Source organism: Ovis canadensis, chromosome 10 (genome assembly GCF_042477335.2).
Source record: "Ovis canadensis isolate MfBH-ARS-UI-01 breed Bighorn chromosome 10, ARS-UI_OviCan_v2, whole genome shotgun sequence".
NCBI lineage: Eukaryota > Metazoa > Chordata > Mammalia > Artiodactyla > Bovidae > Ovis > Ovis canadensis.
Genome location: NC_091254.1, coordinates 35,121,963 through 35,131,270, shown reverse-complemented (window position 1 = coordinate 35,131,270; position 9,308 = coordinate 35,121,963).

The following is a 9,308-nucleotide window of genomic DNA, read 5'->3' as shown; positions in this document are numbered from 1 at the left end:
ACTGTGTTTGGATATTCTGGTTCTGAAGAGCTTGCTTTCGGTGTTACTTTCTCATACATTTCAGTGTGATTAGCATTTTGGCCGTTTTTATCAGCTGGATTTTAAAAGTGATAAAAAAAAAAAAAAACAAGAAGACTTGAGACCATGCCGTGTCATCCTCTCTAGCCTTCAGTCGGGGGTAACTAGATAGGAAAGGCTGATCCTCACTAAGCCAGGGTCAGGGATTGGCAGGAAAAATCAGTGTGAAAAATCTACCCAAGGGCTACAGCCCAGGACATGGGTCTCTTCTCTCTCACTACAGAACTGTGGGCATCAGTGATCTATTACAACAGTATTTCCTGAGAGCCTGGCCTTGACCTCCAAGGCTTCTCTGAGTGGGGTTTGTGGGAGCCACATTTTTTGGGGGGGAGCCATGCTGTGTGGTTTGTGGGATCTTAGTTCCCCAACCAGGGATTGAACCTAGACCCTTAGGAGTGAGAATATGGAGTCCAACCACCGGACCACCAGGGAATTCTCAAGGGAACCACTTCTGATTTATCATAGTTGGTTCATGTCCTGGCTAACTCAGCCTGGTATGACAGAATAACCCAGACTGGGTGGCTTAAACAACAGAGATTTTCACAATTCTGAAGGCTCGAAAGTCCAAGATCAAGCAGATTCTGTGTCTGATGGGGGCCTGCTCCCTGATCGGTAGACAGCCAGCTGCCTTCTCCTTGTGTTCTCACAAGGCAGACAGAGAGAGAGAGAGGTCAGCTGTCTAATGCCTCTTCTTATAAGGGCACCATTCCATTCATGAGGGCCCCACCCTTGTACCTCCCAAAGGCCCCACCTCCTTTTACCATCACAGTGAGGATTTGGAATTCAAAATATGAATTTGTGGCAGGGAGGGATAAACATCCACTCCCCCATCGACTGTGCAAAGAAATGTATTTGTCATCCCTGAACTGCCTCAAAAGGCACCTCTGGCTCGACTCAGCTCTGAAAATTCCAGTGACCTCCTGTGAAACCAACAAGTCAGGACCCCGCTTTTGCAGGACAACATGGCTGCACAGGCATGTGGGCAAAGCTGCCGAAATACAGCGAATACACAAGGAAGAGGCTCCAACAGATCACAAGCCCACTTAGGAGGCCCTGAAACCCGAGGCCAGGAGAGGGAGCTCCCCGTGGGCTGGGCTGGCTCCCGCTCTCGCTGTGGGGGCCGCACGGCTGTCCTCTTCATTTCTGACACACTGTCCTTGTGGCCCGAGCCAGCCACTTCAGAAACGTCTGCTGCTGGCCACACGGAAACCACAGTCTGGGAAAAAAATCATGAGCCACTAGGCACCTGTGCAGGGGGTTATGAATGGGAGCACAGTCAGCAAGGCTGGGGAATCCAGTGAGTGGTTAAGTTGTGGCTTTAAACACATTCTGCCTGAGGGAGGGGTTGGGATGGAAGGAAGGGCCGTGTGGTCCCTGCGCAGACCCTGAAGACTCCAGGGGAGAGCCTGGCAGCAGGAAGGCATGTATTCTAAGCAGGAATACATCCACACGATCAATTCTTCTGTGTTCACACTGCACATTAAAGCAAATGATCTCCTTGCTTTTTGGAGGCAGGGGTGGAGAGAGCAGCAAGTAAACCTTTAAAGGCCAAATTTTGGGACAGCTCTGCGTTTGCAAGTGTTCCTTGGCACAGTGCCTCGCGGGGTTCATGTGCTGCCTCTGGGGGCCCGAGCTGTCAGAGCAGCCCTGGACTGTGGGTCCTGGAAAGCTATACCCCCACCATCTGATCTGCTGCAGAGACGTTGCAGTGAGTGAAGTGACTGCTTGAGGAAGTGATCTTAAAAACCTTGGCAGGAACTTCCCTGAGGGACCAGTGCTTAAGAATCCACACTTCCACTGTAGCAGAGCACGGGTTCAATCCCTGGTCTGGGAACTAAGATCCCGCATGCCCTGAAAAGTGGCCAAAAAGAAGAAACCAGCTGAAGCAGCGTTCCCAGCACCCATTAGTTATAGTGCCCGTGCTGGAGATGAGGAGGTGGGGGATGTGGGAGCGAGATTTAAAAACATTATTTCTATTTTCAACACACAGTGATAGGGGTTAAGAGTGATGTGGTTTGATTGGCGATGGGGTCTGTGATGCTGGGAAAGGGAGGCCAAGCAAAGAAACGTCAGATGCGGGACAGTTCTGGAATGCTCCTGGATGCATAAGCTGGAGACATAATGTCCCGTAGGAATAGCAGTGACAAGCACAGATCCGGCCCTCAATGCTCTGAGCCCAACCAGCCAAGCGGGAAAGAGAGTGTGGGTGCTGGGTGACAGACACAAGGCAGAGCCCAGGGAGGCCCCCGATGGAGCCAGGTGGGCTGATATTTTGGGTGATGAAGGCCCATCAGTACTGCCAGCTCTTTAGCCGAGGCTGTGAGGGGTGGAGGTCTCCATGGACAAGTCAGGGTCTATCACAAGGTTGTGCCCCTTGAGAGTAATGCTGCACCGTAAAATTACTGTTTTTTAAAACATGTGTTTATTTTTGGCTGCACTGGGTCTTCATTGCTGGGCGCAGGCTTCCTCTAGTTGCAGCGAGCATGGGGCTCCTCTGTAGCTGCAGTGCGTGGGCCTCTCACGGCGGTGGCCTCTCTGTTGCAGAGCGTGGGCTCTAGGGCCGTCAGCTTCAGTGGTTACGACGTATGGGCTTCGTTGCCCTGTGGCAGGTGGTATCTTCCCAGACCAGGGATCAAACCCATGGCCCCTGCTTTGGCAGGTGTATTCTTATCCACTGGACCATCAGGGAAGTCCAGTGCTGCACTTTAAAGGCCTCCTGCCTCATCCCCAGGAGCATCCTCACGCCAGTAGCATCCCAGCCTGATTGTTGAAGAAGAAATGGGGACTCTCACATGTGGTGGCTCCCTGCAATTGCTTTGTTGGGCTTGGCACTGCGTGTAATGATGTGATGGTGATTTTTCCTGAGGAATTACACCTCAAGTCAAAACAGAGACTCTCGTGCAGGATGTCAGGGAGTCGGAACCATCAGGCACAAACACCACTCACCCTAAACGAGGTTCAGGCCTTTATTTCCTTCACTGAACTCCGGGGTCCCTTGGGGCCAGCACGGGGGTAGGGGTGGAAAGCACGCCCACCTGTCTGGGACCAGCTCTCCCTCACTGCTTTGGCCGCCACTTTAAACACAGCATACGGGTGTTCATTCATGCTGGTTAAAATATAGGATGAGGCATCATTTACAAAAAGTCATTTCGCATACCTCAGACTGGACAGTGGGTTATCTTTTACCACCTATTGTTTGCCTCAATATATGTGTAGATTTGTTTGCATTTTCTAGTACACCTGGTTTCTCATCCTGGAAGCAGGGTAATGCTGTGTTCATTGGGAGCAGTTCATTGAAAAATAGTGCTACCCAAAATACCTAGGAGAATAGTGGTGAGATGATGTACTGGGTACTGGCGCTTTGGGTCTAGATTTTCTGGACATTGTGCTCCATGAGGTTAGGAGATGTTCTTTCTTGCTCACAGCTGTATTCTCAGTCTTGAGAACAGAGTCTAGCAAAAAGAAGGTGCTTAATAACACATTTGTTGGATGAGTGAATGAAAGGGAAAATGACTCTTTTAACACCTACCCCCCCAAAAAAACAAAGAATTCAAAATACTATACAGATCTTATTTTTCACTCAGAACTTCTTCCAGATGAGATGAGAAAGAGTAGTATTTGAGCCATTATATAAATAGGAAGAAAGAAATACTTCAACAGCTTTGCCCTTGGTTTCCCAGGTGGATCCTGAGTAAAGTGGGGTCTCTTCTCATCCTGGGCACCAGGGGACTGGACCATGTGGCAGGTGGAGAAGCCGTGAGCTGCTGCCTGCCTGCCAGAAACAGCTTCCTGTCCCAGCCCTGGGTCTCTGCATCCTGCCTGTCATTTTGGTGGAAGTCAACCTCCCTCGTGCACCCACCAGGCCTGTAGCTTAACTGATTCTGTTGAGGGGGAGGGGCTTGTGATGACCACGGATGGATGTCTGATATCTAGACTCAAGAGTTAACAGGGAGGGACTTTGCTGATATAAGCCTAGTTGTTAAGAGTTTACCTTCCAGTGCAGGAGGTTGCGGATTTGATCCCTGGTTTGGGGAGCATGTCTTAGGGCCAAAAAATCCAAACCATAAAACAGAAGCAATATTGTAAATAATTCAATAAAGGCTTTAAAAATGGTCCACATTAAAAAAAAAAAAAAGCCTCTTAATAGAGAGTCAGTGGAGCCTGGACTCAGAAGTAAGGACCAATTAGTACTGGGCTTCTTTGTCAGACAGACGCAGGGAGCTGCCCGTGGGCCACAGGGGTGGGGCAGGAGCTGAGGCCCTGTGGGTGGACGTTGTACCCTGTAGCCCCTCATGGTGAGTCTATAAACAGGATCATGGCCGTGGACCTCTTGATTCTGCCATGAAGCTGCCCACTAAGTCACCCAGGGCCAGTCTTCAACATCCTTACGCCTTAGTTTCCTGATCTGTAAGGTGGCAATAATAAACTCATCTGACGATCGTGAGTATATAAATGAAATAAATCATATGAAAATAGTTTGCAAATCATGAAGCTCTAGAAAATACATTCTTGTTTTCAGTTAGATTGTTTTTTAAAAATGAGAGCTGGCTTTTATTGGCTAAGTGGCATGCTAAGCCTTTTATAAACATGATCTCATTCACTCTTCATAACTATCCTGTCTGTTGGGTAAATGTTCCTCATGGTCATTTTAATAGGATAAAAATATAAAGAAAACCCCAAATATCTGTGATTCCACTCTTCTAGTCTGATAAGTAGAATAGTGTGTGGTTATTTCAGTTTTCTTTCTATCCTTTGGGATGCCAGGGACAGTGAGGTGAGGGAGAAGGGGTTGGGAAAGGTGTGCATGCGCCAGGGCGGGGCCCAGGTCTGCATTCTGGCCACTGACTCTCGGGGCAGTTGGGGTTGGGGCACAGGGGCTAGAGGCCAGCTGGGGGTATAAAAAGAGAAAACAGTGGTTCCCGTTTTGAGTCCAGGCACTCAGCTAAGAGTCTCATCCAGTTCTCATTAATCCGCATGGTGCCTGGGTGTCAGCTATGGATCCTATTGTATAGATCAGAGATGGAGGCACAGAGAGGTGATTTGCCCTAAAATACTTCAAGGAAGCATCAGGCCCAGATGCGACGCTGGGTGGACTAACTCCAGGCCCTGGAAGCCCCTCGGTCTTCCAAGAAGAGTGGGGCCCATTGACCTGTTTTGCCACTTGTCTGCTGAAATCTCTCTCTTTTTGAGGGAGGTCCAGCCTAAAGGGATTTGTCCCCAGGTAAAAGGAAAGAGCATGTCTTTAACACTGCTGGTGGATTGCTATTCTCTCAGCAGCCAATTAGATGCAATTGTGACTGGTTCCAAACAGGAAAATGAGTACATTAAGGCTGTATATTGTCACCCTGCTTATTTAACTTATATGCAGAGTATATCATGAGAAACGCTGGGCTGGAGGAAGCACAAGCTGGAATCAAGATTGCCAGGAGAAATATCAATAACCTCAGATATGCAGACGACACCACCCTTGCGGCAGAAAGTGAAGAAGAACTAAAGAGCCTCTTGATGAAAGTGAAAGTGGAGAGTGAAAAAGTTGGCTTAAAGCTCAACATTCAGAAAACGAAGATCATGGCATCTGGTCCCATCAATTCATGGCAAATAGATGGGGAAACAATGGAAATAGTGGCTGACTATTTTTCTGGGCTCCAAAATTACTGCAGATGGTGATTGCAGCCATGAAATTAAAAGACGCTCACTCCTTGGAAGAAAGCTATGACCAATCTAGAGAGCATATTAAAAAGCAGAGATATTACTTTGCCAACAAAAGTAGTCAAAGCTGGTTTTTCCAGTGGTCATGTGGGTGTAAGAGTCGGACTATAAAGAAAGCTGAGCACTGAAGAATTGAAGCTTTTGAACTGTGGTGTTGGAGATGACTGTTGAGAGTCCCTTGGACTGCAAGGAGATCCAACCAGTCCATTCTAAAGAAGATCAGTCCTGAATATTCATTGGAAGGACTGATACTGGAGCTGAAACTCCAATACTTTGGCTACCTGATGGAAGAACCGACTCATTCGAAAAGACACTGATCCTGGGAAAGATTGAAGGCGGGAGAAGTGGACGATAGAGGATGAGATGGTTGGATGGCATCACTGACGTGAGGCACATGAGTTTGAGCAAGCTCCAGGAGTTGGTGATGGACAAGGAAGCCTGGCATGCTGCAGTCCATGGGGTCGCAAAGAGTCAGACACGACTGAGCGAATGAACTGAACTGAACTGAAAGTCCCTCAGGCCATGTGGTGCAGCCGGAGGGGGGAAATAAAATACATTTGCTCACTTGCCTGCTGTGTCTGCCCAGGGAGTGCTGTTTGTGGGGTTGTATGAGTTTGGGTACTTTTGTCCACAAGGGGGTATATTTTAGGTTTGAGAACTGAGTGAATCCCCTGGGGCAGGTGCAGGGCCCCGGGCTATGGGGCCAGTGGCCTTGGTCGTTCTTTCTCTCATTTTATCCCAGCCCATAAGTTAAAAAGGACAGGCAGTCCTGCAAGATGTCTTCCAGGGCTGGCTGCTGGAGAAGGCAGTCAACTGCACAGATACTTCAGAAAATTTGGAGAGGGGGTGTGAAATACAGGTGCTGGAATAGGCAAGCCCTGAATTCCAATTGTGGACAAATTGCTCACCTTGCAAAGCCTTAGTTTCCTCTATCTGTACAGCAGGAATGATAATATTACCTGCCTCTCAGATGGATGGGGAGAAGGAATGGAGGACTACATGAAGTCATGTATATCTAGTGCTTAGCACAGAGAATGTGCTCAAAAAGGACTAGTCATAGTAATAGTTATTATTGTAATTATAAAATTATATGTGTACACTGCATAATATGTAATAATATCAATAATTAGTATATATTATAATAATTATATATGATCACAATAATTATATATATTTATACTGTATATGGGCTTCCCTGGTAGCTCAGAGGGCAAAGAATCCACCTGCAATGCAGGAGACCCCAGTTCAATTCCTGGGTCAGGAAGATCCCCTGGAGAAGGGATAGACTGCCCACTCCAGTATTCTTGGGCTTCCCTGGTGGCTCAGGTGGTAAAGAATCTGCCTGCAATGCGGGAGACCTGGGTTTGATCCCTGGGTTTGGGAAGATTCTCTGGAGGAGGGCATGGCAACCCACTCCAGTATTCTTACCTGAAGAATCTTCATGGACAGAGGAGCTGGGTGGGCTACAGAGCATGGGGTTGCAGAGAGTCGGACACGACTGAGCGACTAAGCACACACACCCATGCTCATGTATGTATTATATATGATATGCATATAATTATATATAATATTATGCATTACTATTTTATAGAATATATGTAATACATATATAATGTATAACATATTTAGCAGAAACTATATTATGCTTAATATTATTTATATTAAATATGTATTATATCTTAGTATATAACAGCATGTAATAATAGTAATAGTTTTGAGATATGGACAGATCATCAGTCTACCCTTCTCCCACGTGCATGTGACCACCTACACTGAGCTAGCTTCCTAGGCTTCGTGTGACAAAGTACCACAAATTGGGTGGTTTATAACAACAGAAATATTGTCTCCCAGTCCTGGAGGCCAGAAGCTGGAGATCAAGCAGTCAGTGGCTTTGGCTCCTCTGAGGGGCTCTGCAGAAGAACCTGGCTTCCTGCTGCTCTCCCAGCCTCTGGGGGCTGGCAACAGTCCTTGGCCTTCCTTGGCCTGTGGACACATCACTGTGATCTCTGTCACCACGTGGCTTTCTCATAAACAGACTGGTCATGCTGGATTCAGGGCTTCCCCTAACTGAGTGGGGCTTCATCTGAACTTCATTACGTCTCCAGGACCCTATTTCCAAAGGTCGCCTTCACAGGCACCTTTGATTAGCATGACTTCAGCATCCTTTTCAGAGAAGGCAATGGCACCCCACTCCAGTACTCTTGCCTGGAAAATCCCATGGACGGAGGAGCCTGGTAGGCTGCAGTCCATGGGGTCGCTAAGAGTCGGACACGACTGAGCGACTTCCCTTTCACTTTTCACTTTCATTCATTGGAGAAGGAAGTGGCAACCCACTCCAGTGTTCTTGCCTGGAGAATCCCAGGGACAGGGGAGCCTGGTGGGCTGCCATCTATGGGGTCACACAGAGTCAGACACGACTGAAGCGACTTAGCAGTAGCAGCAGCAGCAGCAGCAGCATCCTTTTAGGGCACATAATTCATCCCTTGAGACCCACCTCTTTATGCTGGAGAGTCTTTCATTTTTAGTTCATTCTTCTCAGCCCTTATTCTCTGTCGAGGAGTTAGCTTTGTAATTCTTTCAGATGCCCAGGTGCATTCATTTCTGTGGCTGGACTGTCAGGTCTTGAGACAGAAACATTCCAGGTAGAAAGGGGTGCACCATCTTATCCATGGCCTTCACTTCATTGTGAAGGAATGCGGTCACTGATTCAACAAGTGCATTCTGAGGTCCTACTCTGTGCAACTAACCACCTGGGATTAGGGCTGAAAATGAATGTGACCTTTGGAGATAGCACTGTGTTGGGTACGGGAGTGAGCAGTGAATTACACACAGTCCTGTCCGCATAGGGATTCAAAATCTCGTGGGAAGATAGTCAGAATATGAATAGATTGAAAAGAAAAATCATTATTATGGTATGGAAAGTAATGGGCACAGCGAGAGCATGAACTGGGGCTGTGTCGAAGGGTGACTGGATTCACACAGCTGGTGGGAATCAGGGCTCCATCTCCTGCCTTTCATTAATTATTTCTGGCTGTGCTGAGTCTTTGTGGCCGTGCGGGCTTTCTCCACTGGGGGAGCGGGGGCTACCCTCCAGCTGCGGTGCTCGGGCTTCCCTTGTCGTGGAGCACAGGCTCTAGATATGCGGGCTCAGGATCTGCAGCGCATGGGCTCGGCAGTTGCGGTGCGTGGGCTTACTTGCTCCACAGCATGAGGGGTCTTCCCGGACGAAGGATCAAACCTGTGTCCCCTGCATTGACAGGTGGATTCTGAACTGGTGGACCAGCAGGCAAGTCCTGACTCCTGAGCCTTCGGTCCTGCCTGTGATAGGGTAAGGAAGGGAGTAAACAACACTCCACCCCCCACCCCAAGCTAAGTCGCCATCAGGTACTTGCAGAGGTCACACTTTCCTGGACCTGTGACGATGGCCTTAGGAAAAATTCCCAGCTGAATAGCGGCATGATTTTAATACTAGACTGTAGGCTGCTCCTCACTGGCGCTAGCCAAGGGGCTGAAGTAGCAGC